Here is a 21,458-nt window from a genome sequence, read left to right as displayed (position 1 = left end):
AAATTAAGCCCTTTTTTGTTTTGTTACTGTTAACCCTATTAATGGATTCTGTCACCTACTGGTAGGACTTTAATCCCATCTTCTACCCTTTCCTGTAATTCTCCTGAAATCTATCATTTGCAGCATGTGGCAATGGACATACTTAAACTGTGAAATATTTATCCTTAAGAAGCAGGTTTTGCTGGGGTTCATGCTTGAGTCTGTTTTTCTTATCTTTCTCAAAATGGCCAAATTTAACTGATTTGAAAGGACCTCATTTTAAATTACATTCATTCACTGAAAACAGAAATTAACACTTAGAGACATCTATATGCTAATGATTGTAGCTCAGGGAATACCCTTCTAACCTTTTCAAAAGGAGTTGGTAAAAAGCCATTTCACTTGAAAGCAACTTAGTAAAAATAGTAGATTAATTAAATACAATAAAATTTCCTTAAAATCTTTATCCCGTTTATCACTTATCGTTATGTTTCCTTTTTACATATAGTACCTTAGCTCCAAATGAAATGTCACCAGAATAAAACAGTCTTAATAAATGCATCCTGGAACATCTGTTAGATGCTGAAAAACAGAGGTTAATAACATGATGAGTTTTAGGGATAGCACACAAACAGGGATGAAAAAGCAGTTTCATCTATCACCATCCATAAGATACTCAAGAGCGTGAATTTTGGCAAATGGGTCAGAAACGTAATAGGGAGATTTCTATAGCCCTCCCAGATGCTAAGCATCATTATTGACCAGGAAGACCCAAGGCTTTCAGACCTTTGTGCATCTGTATTTCTCAGAAAGTTGCTGTAAATGCAAAATATGACTTTTGTTAGGCTTATATATTATAGGTATTTGTTTTCAATTCTGTAAGAAGTCAGAATTTCTGAAAGGGAGAAATGAGTATTGCGCACATCTAAGTTGCTCATCCATATTGGTGTTATACCTGATAGTACCTGTGCTACTGCGTTATGCCTAACATTTCTTAGGGAAGGTCACTATTGTGTATAAAGGACTTGCAGGTCCTTATATGGTGCACTCTTGTTTGGAGGTTAAAAAAAAAAAAAAAAAGAAAAGCCTCTGAAAACAGTTGCAATGTTGTTTTTATACTGTCTACTATTTATTTTGTGATTGTTCTAAGAGGAAAAATTTCTGAGAAAGGGGCCTAAAAAGCTAATGCCTGAAGCCTCTTTGAAGCCACCCATCTGATTAGTCTTGTAGATCCTGATATGAAGTCAAACTAGGGTCAAATAAAGTATTAAGCCCTGGAGTAAGATGTGTCTGCCCTAGGCTAGAAGCAATTTGCAACTCATACTTGGTTTAAATTTAATAGCAGTAAAAATCCTATTGAAACAAAATGTGGCAATTATTGCTCTCAAAGTTCCTTTGCAAGAGAGACTGGAGGAAGGTCACAGATCTGTACTTGGTTTGCAGATGAAAATCTGTGACAGAGATGTGAAGATCCAAAGGATCATGAGCTTTGGTAATATTCACGCAGGTGTGTTTTAGCAACTTGCTTTTTGTGGAGCAGAAGAGGCCCAGGATGCCTCCAGGTTGGTTGAACAGTGTTTGCATGCACTAGGCAGGCAGTTGTAAAAGGCTGCTCAGCAATACCTTAGGATAAAAACAAATATGCTGAGCACCCAGGTGAAAGAAGATAAGTGGTGATGGTTCCTGAGCAGTGAGGGACAATTGTGATCGGAGGGTGAGATTTTTCTGCAGGATTTGAGGGACAAAGTTAAAAGAGTGGGTGACAGCTACTTCCTACGCGGCAAAGGCAGAGGGGCTGGAAATCTCCTGACAAAGAGCTGCTAACAGGTAATGTACCATTAAAAAGGAATAACATGCCTTGAAGACACACCAGAAGAGTATGTGGGGTGTGAGAAGGTGGCTTTTGCAGGCTTTATTAACAGCTCAACTGCACCCTAGGTTTTTTTAGCTTTATCAGAAAAGTAATGATCTACAGCACTGTGTTTTTGTCCCCTAGACTGCAGAAAGACAGTTTTTAAGCAGCTGTTGCCTAATACCACAAAAGCTAATGTGGCCTCGGATCAGAGCAATTATGAACAAGAGGATATTTGTTTTTCACTGTTCTAAGTAGGAGCTGTTCCCTCTGCTCTGTGACTTCATATTTTCCCTGGGTCTTAATCAAAATAGTAGCTCTATTAAAATCTTTCGTAAAGGGGAAAACATCCTGTTTGAGCTGCAGCTTTCAGCAAGTATGTGTGGAAAGATGCTTATATTGCTAAAAAAATGTCTATCATCTTTACCTCAAAAGACAACTGTTAAAATTGCAGTTTGTTACTTAATCAGTTTTGTAAGGTGTGCTCATTATTATTTTTATTTTCCCAGCAGAAAAGCACTCCTATTCCATATTGGGTTGACTCCAGGCACAACATGGCAACCTATTTTTTTCAGTTGATCAGTTGATGTCCTTCATTTGGCCAGTTGGCACTCTAGGTTCTAGGCTGGTCTAGCTAAATAAAAGCATGGCTGCTACAGTTGCTACACAGGACACTCCAGAACTGTTAGAGCTGGAGAGGCAAAGCTTCGTCCTTGTTCTCTCATGCTTCTCACATCAGTGTGCTGAGCACAGCAGGGAACTGTAACATATTCTGCTGCTGGTCTGCAGTCTAAGACTGGCTCCAGGCTTTCAGCACTCTTCTTGTAAAAGGTGGGACTGAGAAACCAAACTTTTTTACCCTATCTTTTGTGTTATAAAGCAACGGCAAAAGACTTGTTGAGTGAGCTATCCTCGTGGTGAGCATACTTTTGTAGCTTGATTTTTATAGTGATGGTTTATATAATTCTCAGTGTTCCATGTATGCTATTTGTGATTTATCACGTTCCTTGAATTACAAGCTTTGAGTGCTACACTATATGTAACAGTATGGACACTGTGATTATGGTATCTATGAAAATGTATGGAATGGAAAAAAAATGAATTGCGAAAGGAACAGAAAAGGAATCGGTTTCAGTGTACTGTGTTCTTGGTTAATATAAAAGTAGTTTAACTACTTTACTGATTTCCAACCCTCTTACCATGGGCAGGGTTGCCACGAGATGATCTTTAAGGTCCCCTCTACCCTAAGCCATTCTATGATTCCATGTACTCTTTCCTGTGGCTCTGAATGAGGACTGCCATGTACTTATTCTGTTAGCCTGAGCACACTGTTTGGCCGCCAAAGTAGTGAGCCAGTGTGTGTATGATTGCTCTGCCCCCCAAAAAATTGTCATTCATCAATCCTGTGTGCAAATGGGCATAGTGACAAGATTCAAAAAGCATTGCAAGGAGGGAAAAATATTTTCAGAAGAGAAAGTAAATAAGAACTATTAATTCCATTGTACATACTATAACATAATAGCTTTTTGTTTGTATCATCTGGGCCATAAGACTTAGTTAATAACTGTGAAGTTGGTGGAATTATTTTCCCCTAACCTCTGATAGAAGAACCCACTGTGAAACCAAAATTGGCCGTTTTGAGGCCCTTTACTGTAGTTTCACAGAATTCAGGTATCTTATTTTTCTAGCTCATGAACAACTTAATTAAAGAGAGACTGACTGTCAATCTGCTGCTGAGAACCACCGACTATTCTCCACCACTGGGAAAGGAGAACAAAACAAGGGGTGTATTTAGGGTAGAGAACGTACAGTTTTGGATCCAAGACCCCAGAGACTCCTTTTTGCTGCTCAGCATTCATTTGGAAGGGGACCTGGTTTCCTTTGGTGAAGTCAAGTCCAGCTAGTTGTGCAGCAGGAACAAGAAAACAGGGAGCCAACAGATGCTGGGAGCTTTCAGAGCAAACTTCTGGGTTTAGAAGCTTGAATTGTCCCCTGCCCTATGGCATATGTGTGCTGAGGGACTTGTGTGGAGCTTCAAGTGCCTGGAGGTGGTGGTGGGGCAGCTTCCAGCAGCTTCACGTACCCCAGGAGGCTCCTCGTGTCTGTCGGTAAATCTGCCCACTTCTGCCTCACAGCCGTCAGCATGCCAGACTGGGTTGCTTTCTCAGAGGTGTCAAACGTTGCTTCTATTCAGCCTCTGTTTTCTAAAACAAAACCACATATAAATTCCTCTGGCACTGTAATAGAATTGGATTTGCAGGAATTTAGTGAGCTAAAGAAAACTCTGCAAGTTGAACAGGTATAGATTTAAAGAGATGGAAAAACACGACAGAGGGAATTTCACAAATCCTGTTTGCTGAATGCATCAGTAAACCAATTGCTAGGTTTGCAATGGCATAAAAATAGTTAGCTGAGATAGTTATCAGACTTTGAAGGTTGTACTCCCTGCAGCAAGATCAAAACTGACTGAAGCTGATACGGTTTATGTTAATGAAGATATTTTTAAGTGGATAGCTATATTATAGTTAGCAATTATCATGGTTACAAGAACAGAATGAAAATCCTAACGGAAACCATCTTGGTGAAGATAACAGCGTAAAATCTCAATCACCTAATAGTTTAAATATTATTATGCTTTAGTATTATAATAAAGAAGTCTTAATTTCAGTTGGTGGCATTACTGTACTTGCACAGGTTGTCATATAGCCTTATAAAGTTAGAGAATACATAGACTATGGCATAATGTAGAGAAAAATGTTCTGTGGTAGCTTATTCTAACTATCAGCTGAAGTTATTAGCTCTAAATAAATGTGTAAATTTAGTTGGAAGATTATTTTCTGGGCTTATTTGTGAGGTGTCAGTAGGACAAGTTTGCATCTTATCTGGTTATGTTGCTGGCACTGTCTGGAAAAACTTTTGAAGGTGCTCCAACTTTCTCCTTTCAGCTGATATTCAGACTGGTACTGCAGCTGTAGAGGTGTAAATCTGGTAGGCCTTAGAAGATAGGTAAGCTAATGGAAAACATACTCGTCTCTTAAATTCACCACTTTCAAATGTAGAATCTGAGGACTTGTGAATCCTTCTGTAAGTATTAATCATTATCTGATAGATTCTTTCATTACCTGAGTTAATGTAGATATGAATGAGAAATTATGATGGTAATCTTTAATAGTACATAATAGTAAAGTTTTATTAGCCCCAGATTTCATCTATATCCAGAAAAAGCAAAAAAGAAGCTATACAGGGTTTTGTGTTTTCTCTTTATTTTTTTATTCTCAGTTCAAATTAGATTAATTAGATTAGAGATTCTAATTAGAATTGAAAGTAGATTCCCTCATTTTGTACATTTCTAACATAGAAGAAGACATAGAACTACATAGAATTTTCCATTGTAAATGCTTCTGTGTTGTTCCAAGATTGGGCTTCTTTAAAACATTTAAACAGCTATTTGTAGTCAATGCAGCTAGGCTCCTGGCACTGCTTCTAAGGTAGTCTAAGAATCTGGTTGTTGTTGGTTCTAGTTGCATCTTGATTAAAGAAATCTCCGTATTATAAATAATTACAGCTGTTTCATTGAAAGGAAATCAGTTCTCTTCACTCTTGCACTATATGTAAATCTGTAAAATCCAAAAATCCCTAAGCTAGTTAATTTAGAATACTAGTGGAGTGGAAAGCAGCTAGGGCAGGGTGATGTGTATTGGACCCATTACTGAGCAGTTGCCAAAACAAGGAGTGGAAAAGAAGTTTCCTAGATGTATAAGAAATATGCTTACATAGCATAATTTAAGTGCAGGAAGATAATAATGTTAACAGACTTCTGAGAAAGATAGATTGCATGACTATTTCATTTCTGTTGCCTTGCTAACAGAGAGATGTTTGTCTTTGCACTAGGTTTTAAGTATTCTGTTGCTAATAATAAGAGTACAAAAGTGCCATGTAAGGACAAGGAGAAATGCTCTCAGGAGGGAAGAAGGACACAAGGCCAGCTTTGAAGATTTGGTTCTCCAATGCTGCAACTAGGCACAGTGCCAAACATCCAAATAGTATCCAGAGTATTGCATGAAAGAGTGACAATAGGTTTGTAATCCAACATTAGCTAATGACATATTGAATTAGAGCAATTCATGTTTTAATAAGTATAATATGGAGATGCTTCCTTTGAAGTTGAAGAGATTTCATGCTTTGATACAGGAAAATCGGATGAGTTACTTAGGGAAAGGAAGGCATAAGCATTTGTTTTTACATGTGGTGTCCATCATCATATGATAGCATGGATGTTTACACTTCTTTGGTATGACTGTGTATCATGGATATTTAGGTCTCGAGGCTCTCTCACCAAGATGTTTATTTGATCCTCCTCGATAGTGCGAACTGCAGTAATGCCCTTGTAGCACAATTCTTGTGGAGTCTTAGTGGGAATGTGGTATAGTACCTCTTTAAGAACTGATGTTGAGTCAGCAGTAATGCTCATAAAGACTGCTCGTAGGTAAGCCACTCCAGGATATAGCAATGAAAATGAACACGCATTTAACACTGGAAAGTAAAATTGTATTCAATTTACTGTTAATATACTTAATGTTCTAGTTATTTGGATTAAAACCAATATTTGGTATGTACTGGAGCATGTTCTTCTGAGGACCTGGGAATCCCCTACATGGCATATATTGCAAGTATTACTGATATTACATCTCAGGGTGTTACAGGGAAATGATGTAATCAGTGCCTTTATGCCTGCAGTTTGTTTCTCTCAATCTATGATTACTTTGTGCTGAAATGGTGCCACCTGTGCCTATACACTAAGTAGGTCTTCTAGGCTACTGAATGAGATGAAAAATGTCCCAAGCAAGAATAAGTAGGAGAGTGTGTTGTAAATACGTTACTGCAGATATAACCTACAGATGCTTGATGCTGATATGAGTGGTTAGAGAGATCATACAGTGTAATTGTACTAAGAGAGTATTTTCTACTCTAATTACAATGGGAAAATTGCTTCTGAAAGTAATTTGCAATATCTTGTGGAAACTTCTCTGTGCTTTTCAGGATAAGCGAAGTGGGTGTTAATTTTCTCATCTTGGTGGAAACTGGAGAAAATGTACCAGTAGATTCTTGCAAGTAACGTCTCTGGCAAAGAAAGTGCAATTAAATGTATAGAATTAAAAGATATTCAAGCTGATTGAAACATTACTATTGTGTAACAGTATTGAAATTCTGATGGCTTTGTGTTACTTTCTTACTGAAAAGAAAAAAAACACAACACTTTATTAAGTACTTTTTCCAGTTTTTCTTATGTTCTGCTTATGGTATTGAAGTTAGGAGCTAAGTGTTAGTAGCATCAACAGAAAGGTCAATAAATTAGATTTCTTGTGCAAACCCTCAATCCTTCAGATTGTAATTGGGAGTTTGTCTTAAAATTCTCTTGCTCTACCTTCCAGGATGACTGAAGTTATCAGGCCTGCCTATTTCCTCTCAGTCAGCTGTAAGGTTTTTTAAGGAGGGAGATGGTAGTCTTCAGATTCATCCCAAAAGAATCTCTGTATTACTGCAAGGAGAACTGAATTCCAAAAGCTGAAAATAGCTCTGAATCTGGGAAAACAAAGTTTCCTGTGTGTGCAATTCCATAGTATGCATTTCTAACAACAACAAAAAAAAAAAAGTGTTTATTTTTCTCATCCTAAACTGAATTCATTGAAAGATACTCTGTATGTTCTGCCTGTGAGAGCTTGAACTGAGAACTTTAATTGGTTTGTAAGACTTTTTATTATTATTTTATCTTTGTTCATTATTTTTTGCTCAGTCTCTGTGGATGTTCTGTATTTTCATCATCAAATAACTTGCTGGCTATTTTTGTCAAACAAGAACCCTGAAACCATCATGCTGGAGTGCTGAGACTATCTGCCCATTCTGTCAACAGGATGAAAGTGAATCTCAAGCTTTTTTAATTACAAGGATAACATGTTCGCTCATCTAATAATGAAGATGGTTAGCAATTTTAAATTTTAATAATCAATTACTGAAAGTAATTCTCCATTAAACCACAAGAGAGCCATTAAATCTCAAAAGATGGAACATGCTGTATGTAACAGTAGCAAAATTTCTATTTTTAAATATCATTAGGGAATATCTGATTTTCATTTCACTGCTTTTCTTTTACCTTTTTCCTCATGCAGACCATCTCATTTTCAGCAGGAAGACAGCACATGATCTTATAAATAATAAAAGAAAACCCTTGCAAGACTTGATCCAATGTGTAAAATATGTGCTAAGAATCTAATTTGTTTCAATCCAGCTTATTTTGACTGAATAATAAGGAAAGTGACTAATTAGTATCTTAATACTCTGAGGGCTGGGTGGCACGTTAGGTTTGATACACTCTCCTTTCACCTCAAGAAACCCAAGTTCAGATTTTATTGATAGCACAGGTGCTGAATAGAGTTTGGTGGTTTCTCTCTTGTTGGTGGTATAAATGCCATTGGAAACCACCACAAAATTCAGTACAGTTGGCAGCTTCAATTATAAAGCATGCTGAGAATTGGAAAGCAGGAATGCTACAGCTCTGAGAAAGGGTGGTGTGCAGATGCCTCTCATTGACAAGCAAGTTGGCATGTGTAAATTGATGGTTGCTTCCAGCAGAAATAAAATAACCCCGAAGTATTTGAGGGGGAAGGAAGAAAAATATTAGGCCTGCCTTGGGTACAAAATAGCTTTTTTTTTTTTTTTTTTTTTTTTTTCTTTCCAAGGTATTTAAAATTGAAAGCCACATAAGTGATTTGAATTGTTTTGGTAGTGGTATTAGACTAAGTTTAAAAATATATATTCTGAAGATACACAACTATAAAACATAGTAGCTGCCTAACTTGAGAAGCTCTGTATGGGGAAGACCCTGAAGTGTCAGTACCATTTTAAATGAAAATAAATCTTTAGAGTTATAAGCTGATAAAGCAATAAGAATCATTTTGAAATTAATTGTTCTTAGTTGTTTTTGTTACCTAACAGCCACTGGTACTATAGAGCACAAATCTGTCCAGCCCATCACAGTGCATATTAGCACTTGCATAATCTGGTATGACTCATTGGAACCCATCACTGAGTTATCCTGTCCCAGTGTGCCTAATGGCCCAAGAGTAGAACCATGTACAGCTGAAGAACTCTTAACATGAGCTGGCATTTGTTCGCTGCATTCAGAGAAGTGGAATTTCATGACAACAGTGGAAAGTTTCACTGTCTTATTTAGTGAGCTGAGGTACCTTAGGAGCCAAAGATTTGTTGAAAATAAGATGGAACAAAGCTTAAGATTTTTCTTTATTTACCACTGATGTGTGGAGAATTCAGCGTTCTGCATAAAACTCTGAAGTCTGATCTACAGATTGAGAGAAAGAATTGTCTTAATGCGGGACTTTGGGGAATTAGACTTAAGGCATTGGATATATCTTGCTCTAGTCTTGCATTTTCTTGATCTGGAAACGATGGCAGAAAGCTGCCTGGTACTCTACAATTTCTTTTTTCAGAACTTCATGTTACAGATATAAATTGACTCTTGGTGAAGTTTCCTCAAATATGAAGGCTTAAGTAAGGCTATAATAGTATGTTTTTCAGGTTTTGGTAAGGAGTAAAATATCTTCAAATTCTGTTAAGATGTGTAAGAAAACTGAAAAAAAAAAAAAAATAAAAATGTCAGAAATAGAAGCCAAAACAAACAAACAAACAACCCACCTTAAAAAGTTAAATACAGGTTGAGAACAATTGCTCTCAGCTTAACTTGATTATGTTAATTAATTAGGCAATTTGAAAGAAAAGGTGATTGGACCTGTGGAGCAAAGGGGAAGTATTAACAAGGAGAGGGGTGACAAGCTCACTAACCTTTGTGGCAGAGAGGAAGACACAGATAATTATCATTTGTGGAATATTAAGGCAACATTTGGGAGTAGAAGTTTGGTGAGTAAACCCATCCATGCCACACAATCGTTATTGCATTATCTCTACAGATGTCACTGTGTAGCTATGAATGGTAGTTCATGTTATGTGCTTTATTTCTCAGCTACTCCTTACTTGTCAGGGTTGTGAAGTTAGATGAAAAATATTTTGAAAAATATTCTGTAGTAATAATTTGTCCTATTCATCAGTTCCATGTTCACATTCTAGTTCACAGCAGTTGTTACGAACTAGATAGCTGCAACCACACATAGCTTTATGTGAGGCACAAACTATTTTGTATTTAAGTCATAGCAAAGAATTGCCAGCTTCCATCTTAACTGGTGATTAGTCTGCTTCCATTTCAGAAAGAATGTAGAGTGTTTTTAGGGTATTTACTTTCAGTGATGGATTTTGCTTTAGATTTAAATGGTTCAAAGGCTAAAAGCAGAACATAAAGTTATGAATAAGTTTTCTTTTGAGGTAAGCTTACATGTTGCAATGGCAGGAACACAAGAAATACCTATCTAGTATGCAGATGAGCACAAACACCATGAATCTTAGTGCAGTTGTGCATCAGTAGGTGTTGCCCAACCCTTGGCAGTACAATCTCAACATCTCCTTTCAGATTGGTTGTGCGGGCTGCATTCTGACTGCCTGCAGGAGGAAATAATTCGATGATTGTTTGTCAGTGTCTGTTTTGGCCAAGCTGCCCAAGACTGCACATGAAATATGTTATAGCAGGTTTTCTCTCAGGCCATAGGTAAGCAGTGAATACTCAGTTTAATTGTAACTAAATGCATTAGAGAGGAAATGCATGAGAAAGAAAAGTTGTAGAATGCAACGGTTTAACTTTTTCCTATCAGCAAAACAGGAACACTTTTTTATTTAGGTGTGATGAGAAAGTATGAAGAAGTAAACTTTTCTATTCAGCTTTTCCTACTGTGTTTGGAGAGATGGAAATTGTTTTGTGTAATAAACCTGACAACTGTAGATTAAATATATGACTAAATTTCTTCCAGAAAGTAGATCCATCTTCAAGAACCTATAAACTCTTTAAGTGCTACTGGAGTTAGAGAGATACCAAGCACTTTGGTGTGTGACAGCTGCCTCTTTACTCACCTTTCTTGGTGTGAACAAGAGGCTGTGACTTGTGGAATGATATGGAAATTATGATGTTGTCATCTTTGGTGTAAAGAAGATGAGAACTGATTGTAGTGGCAAACTGCATCATAGCTCCAATGTTTTGGGCAGTTCTGGCATAAATCCCTAGCTGCTGGTCTACACAACTGTAGTGGCCTTACTGGTCTCAGTGCAATGGTGTGTCTGCTCAGTTGTGTTCTTTCAAAATGCTAAATAAAGACTTTAAAAATTCCACAGCTTCTCCCTTTCTCTGCCCCCACCTGAATGGCTCTGACTATTCAAAATAAATTACTACCAGTACTATCAACTGCCTCCCTCTTCTACCACCACAGTATTTGCTTAAGTGTTGCAGCATTCTCCATCTTGCTCACTCTGTCCTTGTATGCCCCCTACTCCCCACAAAGATTCTGTATTTAATAAATTTGTTCCTTGCTTCCTTTCCAGTCTGCCATGAAGGCATATAAAATTTCTAGGATGTCAGATTAAAACAGAAACAAACTGCAGAAGTTTATTCTTTTTGTCTTAATGAGCATTGCTTGTTAGTTTAGATGTTGGGTTTTTAAGTCTCAGAATTAAATTTAACTAGAATTACCCTTTTGGAGCTCAATACTTTTTCTGTGCATGTTTGTGTAATGCATTTCAGGTCTTTCGGACAAATTGCAAATTCAAGGTCATGACTGCCTATTGTCATTAAAACCTTCATGGTATCCTTTTAGTGAGAGAAGGAACGTTAATACCAATGACTGGCCAAATTCCAGCTTCAGTAATTACATCCTGCCTTCTTAAAAATCTCTTTGTTGTTTTCAGATTCCAAAAGCTCTTTTTGGTGGTCCTGAGTGCTGTTCAGACCTTCAGCATTGTCTGGACTGGTGCCAGCACAGACCTGGCTACTCGCTGGTTCCTTGACATTCTGGTGAACTGTGCACGCTCTTGTGCTGAACACTTGCGGGCACACACAAGTAGCTGAAAGGAGTTCTAGGTAACTTACAGCAGAAATTTGAATTTCATGTACTACCATAGTGGAAATGCTAAGTCAGGGCTTAAAATAGTGATTGAGCACCTGATGGGAGGGCAGGGCCAACCTAGGGGAGCTCAGGTGCATGCAATGCACCTGAATGAGTGGAAGGGGAGGAGCCAGGATCCACCCCTTTCCAGACCTCATTTAAGGGCTGGCACTGGAGGTAAGAGTATCTTGCTGGAGATCCCTACCTAACTGAGGCCTTGTGGAGGTAAGCAGCTTTTTTCCTTTATTTCTGTGGCTGTTGTATTTGAGCAAATCCTCACTCACTGAACCCTGGGATCATGCTTCTCTGCTGTCATTACTGTGCTTTCCATCATGTTACAAGTAGATGTGAAGTGCTTTCATCATGATAGAAACTATGTGGACTTTTTACTATTGGTCTAATCTCCTTTCTGTCTTTCTCTTCCTTTTTCTGATGGCCAGAGAAGGAATAAGAAATCTAACACTGTTACTTGGTATGCATCTTCCACTCCTTGGTTGCATAAACAATCATCAAATGTAATCGTATCAAATGTCATTCTTGCTTTGCTGTTGAATTTATCAATGATGGAATAAAAAATGTTGTTCTTTGGTGCTTCTCACCACTGAATTTCCTTCTACTACCCTGCTACTACTATTTAGCATACAGTATTTTGGTTAGGTGTTTTTTAAGGAAAGTATGAAGTGAAAGGGAGTTGCTGCGTCTGTTTCAGTTTTGCATTTGTAGTCAGGCCTGTCTAAACAAAAGGAAGTTTAATTTATATATTGAATCTGTTTTGGCCTATGAAGCTAATATTGCACACTGAAATGTAAGAGTATATCTATGTAGTTCTCTTGAGCAGAGAGGTGGGGAGAGTCCACACGGTGTTCTGTGACATACCAAGGGGAGTGCAGTTCATCTGAAGAACTTGATAAATGTTTCAGAACTTCTCTAACCTGGTTGGTCTAGTTTGTTTTGCCGCTTTGCTAATGAATTCCCTGTACGCTGTAGCCTTATAAATAAAACCAGCTACACCATGAACTGATACTAGCTCGTTGTTTATAATCACAGACTACACTGACAATTGAAAGTAATACAGCAGGAATAATCTCAGAGTTAGTACCTCATGCATAAAATCACTGGAATCTACTGAAATGTTTGACAACTGCATCTATTTCACCATATTAATAAATAATCCAATTTAAACAGAACAGGAACAACAGGAACACCAAAATCTTTTTGAATTCTGCATTGTTGGTATTGTGATTACTGTTATCTGCCAGTTTTCAACACAGTTGTGGGAAGATATAACTTCTCATTTCTGTGACTGCAGTATTGTTACAGTAAAACTTGCAAAACACACTACCGCAATCTCTGGAAATGCAACTTTAGCATAGTATTGTGCTCAATAATTAAATACAAAATACAAGGGGTTTCCTTCTTGACTTTCAAATCATACTTTTGCCACATCCAAAATGAAACGCAACTGCTGGGTACATAAAAGTAGCATGACTAGGCAAGGTAATTTCCTCCTGCATTAATTTTAAAGAAATTAAGAGTCATCGGAGTTCTATTTTGCTGGTTCTGACTTAAATGGCTGAGTTTAACAACACATCGATCTCCCAGTGCAAGTTTTAATTTCAAACAAATGCTCCCTTTGTTTCTGTATGAAGAAAAAACAATCTTCGTTGTTCAGAAACTCACTGTATTTAAAGAGCGATCTGTGTACTTGATGTCTGTTCTTTTGCTAAAAGAAGTTTTTTAACAGCAAGTGCTCTGGACAGCATTTCTTTATGCTCTGAGACTTGCTGAGTGGAGAATGGATGAATAGCTGTTAGGGAGCAGGTAGCAAGTAACCTCAACCCCAGTCCTGTTGTGCAACAGATCACTCATAAGGATTTTTTTTCTCCTTAGTCATGGTGTCTAGCTCAGAGACTTAAGGAATTGAACGTTCTTTTAATCTGCTTTGCAAATTTACCATTATTTTTCTCTTCTGAGATCCCTACTGCAGGAAAACACTGGTATAGGAAAGGCCCCAGTTAAATTTCTTGAGGTTTAAGGGAGAAGTGCCGTTCAGCAGCTTCCATTCTCCATATTAGAGAGGATATGACCTTATTAATCTGTGCAACAATTGGAAAAATTAAGGAAAGGTAGGACTACCAGGCAATCCTTGTTCACTTCTGTAATCCTAACATCAGTAAATACATATCCTACTCAGAGAGAGAGACAACCCTGATGCATGACTGTAGGCATCTTATAGCTTGGCATTTGGAGATCTAGGTAATGGAAAGCACAAATAAAGAATGAATTACTGTAACAGCAATTACTCTTTCATTTAAACAATAGAATTGTTTAAATGAAATCTCACTAAAAGTGAGATCTTTAACTACTTAAATAGAGTAGTAGCTTCAGAATTTAGACTTCTCAATCTCTGAATTGGATTACCTGATGTCAGGAAGTAATATTTGAACCAAGCAGCTAAACAGAATTAAATTTTACTTTTGTTGCTAAGTAGCAGGTACATAATTTCATATTTATGTTTAACTTCCAGTGATTTTTAGCTGACATTGATGCAGAAGTACTCAGTATTTCGGGGATAGTCTAAAATAGCTCTTGCTGAGATTTATGTTACTCTTTGTTCTTGCCCAAGCTACTTGGGTGGCTGGCGCTGCCTATGTGGCAGGTACATACCTCTGTGACAACACAGAGCTATTTATCATGACGAGGAAGGGGGTAAAAATTTACACAGATCTCACTCCTTGGAGAAGCTTTCTATCCCCCTCCTTCCCTCATCCCCTCTTCATGTTTGTATTAATGGGTTAGTCTGCTCCAGTTCTTCCAGGTGTTGCACTTTATCAGTCTTGGATATCCTTGTTCACCTGGTACTTTCAGCTGGATACTGACAGCCTGTTTATTCTGTTTAGTTTCTCTTAGGATGATGTAAGGCAAACTTTGCTTGTTCAGTATAGTCTCTTCATGTGATAATATGGGGCTGGTTTTGCGAGCAACAATTAGCCTTGTATCTTTTGCCTGGGTTCTCCACCGTGTTATATATGCTTGGCTTTTTTAACTTGGAGGCAGCAGAATTATTAGGAGAAAGAAGAAAAGAAAGTTCTTCACAGTCCACCAAATAATATTTGTAGGCTTTGTCTCCCTTTAGAACTGACTGTTCTGGGATCAGGAAAGCCAAGGCGCAAATGTTGCTAAACTTGGAGAGAGAGATGAAAAATAACAAGATGGGATATTAGTCAGAACAGACAGGCAAAGGAGAGTGTTGTTCACCTCTGATAAATGAGAAGGAAGAACTGGATTCAACAGAGATGGAGAAAGCTGAGGTACTCAATGAGTTCTTTACCTCGGTCTTCATTTTTTAGTCAGGCTTTTCACACCTCTTGTGTTCCTGAACCTCTAGATGGAAGCTGGGAGAGGAAAGTCCCTCCTACTGTAAAAGAGGAAGAAGTCTGATTCTGCCCCATGAGGCTGCGTGTGCGCAAATCTATGGGTCAGGACAATATGAGTCCCAGGGTCCTGAAGGAACTGACTGAAAAAGCTACTCTCCACCATATTGGAAAAGTCATGGCTGTCAGATGAAGTCCCTGGTGAATAGAAAAAGAGAAAGATCACTACCACTTACAAGAAAGGGAAAAATAAAGATCAGGGAAAATACAGGCCTCATCTGGATGTGGCACTTTTGGAGTGGGTCCACAGGAAGGCCATGGATGATCAGAGGGCTGGAGCACCTCTCTTATGAAGAAAGGTTGAGGGAACTGGGTTGTTTTTTTGGAGAACAAAAGGCTTCAGAGAGATCTCATTGCAGTCTTCCAGTACTTGAAGGGAGCTTATAAGCAGGAGGGCAACTGACTTTTTATACTCCGATAGTGATAGGTAAGGTGGAAGGCCTTTAAATAAAAGATGGGAGATTTCAGTTAGATATTAGGCAGAATTTTTTTGCTCAGGGTGGTGAGCAGGATGCTCAGAGATGCTGTGGATGCCCTATTCTTCCTGGAAGTGTTCAAGACCAGTTGGATGGAGCTCTGAGCAGCATTACTTAGTGAGTGGCAGCCCTACCTGTGGCAGGGGAGTTGGAGCTAGGCAGTCTTTATGGTCCTTTCCAACTTAAGTCTTTCTGTGATTTACCAACTGTCTGGACCTGACATGCTGGTCATTCTTCCTTCAAAGTTTTCCCTCTGTCTTCTCTTTCCATTCTAACAGCAGCAGATTTTGCCTCTGCCAGCCTCTAACATCCATAGCAATTGGAGCTGCTAATTTTTCAATAACTGCAATAAGTCATCAGTGAATATTCTCAGACAACTCTGAAATATGCATATTAGGTGATTAAATTTGCAGTAAGTGTCACTCTGTTATGCTAATGTTAAACATGCAACCCTTTCATTGTCCTTCTGTATTAAGCCTTTTCTAAACTGACATGCCAGTAACAGATTTTTTCCAGCTGGTCTAGATCAACAGTTATTTTTTGAGCTGTAATGTAAAAAAAAAAACAAACATATACGCTCACCTTGCTTATGCTCTATGCAAGCAAAATGTAGCATCTATCTATAAAAGTCATGTTACTGCATTTGGTTTTTGCACTCTAGCTTCAGAAATTACTTACTCCTTTAGTACTATATAGTACATATATAAAGACATGCTTGTACTGCTTCTATTTCAGACCTTTTGAATCTGTTAAACTGCAAGACCAACAAATTTTTAACATTGAAAAGAGTCTTAGTTTATTAATACCTTTTCCCCAGAAAAATCTAGTAATTGCAGCTTGTTCAACTAAACAAGTTCAGCATTCTTTTTTGTGTAATCATGCATAAGATGTTTAAATCAACTTCAAAACAAATATTGCTGCAGACCCAACTTCTTCCAACATATCAACAGATTTGACTTGGGGAGTGAAACATCTCTGCAAAATGACTAAGTTTCACTTTTCATAGTTTACAACAGAAGTTCTGGATTCACTTAAACTGGATCAGTGACAAGGTGACAACATGCAGTTGTGATGTCTTTCTAAGAGTGAGAAATTCAATGTAATAGATTTGTGTGTAGAAAAGTACCCTGCACTTTCAATGTTAATTTAAAAATGGGTATGTGCAGAGAAAACTGTCCCTAAGGAAAAGCTTTTTTATGAAGACACAGTTTGCTTTATTGTATGTACTTAGTATGCGGAGGAAGAATTTTGTTTCTCTCCTTCACCTATCAGCTAGAATACAAGAAAACTGGAATGTGGTATGGTGGTGATTGTTTAAATACTGCTCTTACTAGTTTTGCCCAACCTTACAAGATGAGCTTACAAGGAAAGTGTACTGGAAGTCTTATAGAATTTTATTGATTATAAAACAAAACTGCTTTTCTTGTTGCTCTATCTGTTTTTTGTTACTGGCTTGCTTTGAAGTATGCTGAAAATTCCCACGATATAAAACCTCACTTCTAAAGGTTCCTAAAGGAAGCCCTATAACATAACAGAATTAACGTGAAGTTGGTTGTTTGCAGGAGATTCAAGGAAATGATACTTACAAACTTTTTGTAAAGCTTGTAGTTACTTTTGTGTTTGGACCTGAACATACACATGCTCCTAAGGGTCACTGTACAACAGTGATGTCACTGTTATGCGATTATGGATCAATAGTTGATATTTTGGTGCCTCCTTTGCAAGATGAAACCTTTACTTAGGCTTCTCTGATTGAGAAAGATATACTGATAACAGTAACGATCAGATTTACTGGTCTGTTTTATGCAAATACGCTGATGAGGCAAACATACACAATAGCCAATAGGAAATCATGATTATGATCAATATATGAAACACTGCATTAATTTTTCAGAGCCTCAACCTCCATGTGTTATTTATAATCCTAAGTTATCTCTTGGTATTTGATCCTGAGGGCTGTTTCTTTGCAAAAATGAACAACAACAACAACAAAAAACCCATAAAATAACACCAAAAGAGAAGGTATTGTTTTCCTGAAAGGAATTTTTGATGACTGATATCGAGGGTTCAGCAGAAGGAGCAACAGTCAGATTGGTGGAGACCCAAATTTGTATCAGGTTCAGATCTGTACTGCCTTCCCAGGGAGAGGTCTTGCTATCCTGTAGAGTACCTATGTTGCTCTCCTCTTCTTCCTCTGTTGCTGTAAAGATGTGTTGGCCTGGAAGCAACAAGCCAGGACTCCTGAAAGGGCCACTCAACTAGGAGGAATGGAAAATCCCTGCTGTGCTTTCTGATTCAGTGACTATTAGGCATCTTCTCAATTAACTCTTTTATACAAACTGCATGGAATCTAGTTCATAAAAACAGCATCCCAAAGGGACACATGAATACAGAGTTGCTGAGTGATCAAGAGTAAGATGCTTCTGAGCTTATTTAGAACCTGAATGGGTGAGCAAGTCTCCTTAGATTAGAGACTGTTATGAAAAGATATCTGAACTAGAGACAAAAATACAGAAAGTATATTAGCATTATGACTTGCCTGTGCTTCTCAAGAAAGCAAATGTAAGCTGTTTCTGGTATCTGAGATGCCTTGGGAACCTTACAGGCTACTGGTTTAGGTGTAGGCTGTGTCAAAAATTAGATACTTCATGTTGCTTTAGACAGTCTGAATTATTCAGTTGTATCTTTACATATTCTTGTGGTCAGAAGATGTATTTGGGGAAGCCTGCCCCTTTCTGAAGTGGCAGCTAAAGTCCTGACAAAATGCTCAGGATTGCTATAGAAATACGTGATACAGATGAATTCCATTCCTTCACACAGTTTTAGACACCTATGTTATTTGGCAAGCAATTAGATGATATACCCAATTCCACAGAAGCTTATAGAGCTTTTTCTTCTTTTCTATGTGATTTGACGTTAGTGAAAGGGAAAGCATGGGCTGGGGTTTCTGGCAGATGGCTGAGCTGCTCTCTGGGGAAGTTGAAGGTATATGGATTTGAACCTCCTCAGACAGCAGAAGAACTCAATACCTTCCCACAAGTTAATAGCGCACTTCAGCATCCCCTCAGCAGCGCCCACTGGGAGAGTCTGTGCTGTCCTGCAGATGCTCACTGCGGTGCGACTTGCAGTCTTCCTCGCTGGCTGTCTAAACTCAGGTCTTTCTGGATTGACTGAGAACATAAGTTTTTGTCTGAGGGGACATCCTTTAGAGAACCCTGCTGAAGACCTCGATCCAACCTGCAGTCTGAATATGGCCACGTGCACCTGGGTGTCAGCAAGCATGTGGAGTGTTGTCCTGCATTGCATGGGTAGTTAAAATGCCTGGCTTTGGTTTCATGCACACTGTAATATTGTTTTACCCATGTGGGTTATACACAAATTGGCCACTTGGTTTTCTAATGTGATTCATGCTTAGTTTATGCTGGAGTCTTTCTGCACAGAGAATGCAGGTTCTCCTTCTTCAATACCTTAGTGTAAGAGAACTGTAAGGTAGTCTGAAGTTCAGTTCATAGAGCAAAAAGTTATTTTCAACATTGTGTTGTTCTTGTGTGCTTTGCTCCAAACAGCTCATCTCTGAGCTCTTTGGAGCACAGTCAATTCTCTGCTACATGTTTAGAGAGGACTTTACGTGCTGAGCACTCCTACGTTTCTGGCATTTGGGTGCTGTTTTGATGTTGAATGTGATAATATTGTAGTTTCATTTGCAGTGAGTATGGGGACCTGTATTGTAGATTTATGGTAAACATATTTTAAAAACTTAATTCTAAGAAATGTAAACTTTTTAATATGGTTTTGCACTGCAGTGACATTCACAAAAAGTTTTCTCAAGATGAAATCATATAAACTAAAATCATACAATTTGTATATGTTCTGAGGATGGCCTCTTCTGTTTATTTATTGTTAGATCCGAGGTGGAATTATGATAAAGCATGCTACAACTGTCTTTATTTTTAAGTTTCCTAATACTATATGAACCACTCAGGCAATAGCTATAAATAAATAGTGGCAGACAAGCAGTACAAATGAGCTCAAAGCTATATAAATAAGAAGGAAAGAGATTTTTGCACTGGTTAAAATGGAAAAAGGAATATTTTTCTGTGATATCAAAATACAGCTTGATTGAATATATGCGCAGACATACAAGCACATACAATTACTGCTTAAGCTTATGAAAATGTAGCTCTTAATATCTGTTCTAACCTCCATTAGTAATATTATAGAGCTGCAGTCTGCATCTATATTGCTTATTTAACAGTGATAGTGCATATTGTAATTGATCTAGATAAAGATGTTAGCATAAAGTATGGCAGATGTGCTTAAACCTTATGTCCCTGTAGTAGTTGTATTGGCCAATGATGACTTAATTTTTCCATAAGATAAAATGTGCAGCTCCACGCTGTAGCTTGGTGCATCTTTTAAAAGTAAAAGGAAAATTCCTGTGCATCTTTATTTAAACTGACAGAATTATTATCAAAGCATATAGATAATTAAGTGTTGAAACTGAGAACCATCTCAGAGCAAAGAATTCTGCTGATTTTGTGTGTGTGATTGTTTACAGATTTCGTTCTCCATTTGCTCCCAAAGAATACACTTAAACACTCAATCAATGAATAACCTACAGCAGTTTGTTGTAGATTCAATAATGGGGAATGGTGCATTGTACCAGGATAGTCAGATATACCCATAGGGAGTGTCAGTGGTCAAAATGCTTCCATTGCCAGAAGGTAGTCTGAAAATGGTCTAGAAATTCAATACAGCATTGACCCTACATTGTATACATGATCTGCAGTCAGTTTCTCAAGCTTACTTGAAGTTTAAAAGACAGCCATTTTAATTCTGTCGTTCAAAATATATTTAAAAAAAAAAGTATTTTGAATTAAAACTATTTTTCCTTTTTTTAAAATCATAAATTTAAGAGATTTTTTTTTCCTTCTTTCTATACATGCACCTTCCTATTGTTTTATTTTACCACAAGCAGATATTATGACATGTTTCTGAAAATACACTCTTAGAACATTTATTCCCCCCTACACATTGTCAGATATTTCTACCTCGTCTGTCTCTGACACTAAATGTTTTTTGAAATGCATAGTGATGCCAAATTACAGGCAATACAGATATTGCTAGACTTGCTGAAAAGCTTTTGCTCCTTTTGATATGAAAAGGTGTCTTAAAATATCAACTTCACAATTCTGTCCATTAATAATGTAGAAGCTTGCTTCAATTCAAAATATTTAAATAAATGTCTGAATGCAGTTTTAAAAGATAAATTGAAATTACGTTATACTTCTTCACCAGTTTACTAGAGCACACAGAATTAAAGATGTTGTCTATTTGGTACCAGAAAACTAAAACTGTTTTTATCTATGCATATTTTTATTCTGTTGTTTTTATTTATGTTGTTATTGTTTTATTTTTGTTTTTAGGGTAGGCAATTCTGAATAATCCTGCCTGATAACCTACTTACTGCCAATACCCAAGTACATCCAATGCTGTGACTTCTTGGACAAAACAAAAACTTCCTGCTGACTAATGTCTGCTTTGCCCCAATCTGCCGGATGCTCTGAGTAAGTCAGTCATCTTTCTTCTATAGCATGATTCTTGTTTTCTAAATTGCCGATAAACATCTTGCTAAACTAAAGAAAAATTGTATATTGCATTA

General features: G+C 37.6%; 1 long non-coding RNA gene across 8 annotated transcripts in view; it reads left to right on the top strand.

Annotated features, from left to right (window-relative positions):
* Positions 1 to 21,458, top strand: part of LOC116232912 (uncharacterized) — a 266,674-nt gene that overhangs the window by 12,142 nt on the left and 233,074 nt on the right. For all 8 annotated transcript variants that reach the window (XR_016468020.1, XR_016468019.1, XR_016468018.1 and 5 more), the window contains one exon: positions 21,223 to 21,363. This is a non-coding gene — a long non-coding RNA (uncharacterized LOC116232912). The remainder of the gene's footprint in view (positions 1 to 21,222; positions 21,364 to 21,458) is intronic.

Source organism: Phasianus colchicus, chromosome 7 (assembly GCF_987193195.1).
Source record: "Phasianus colchicus chromosome 7, bPhaCol1.hap1.1, whole genome shotgun sequence".
Lineage (NCBI taxonomy): Eukaryota > Metazoa > Chordata > Aves > Galliformes > Phasianidae > Phasianus > Phasianus colchicus.
The sequence above is the reverse complement of the archived record's forward strand: the minus strand, read 5'-3'. Positions and strand labels throughout refer to the sequence as shown.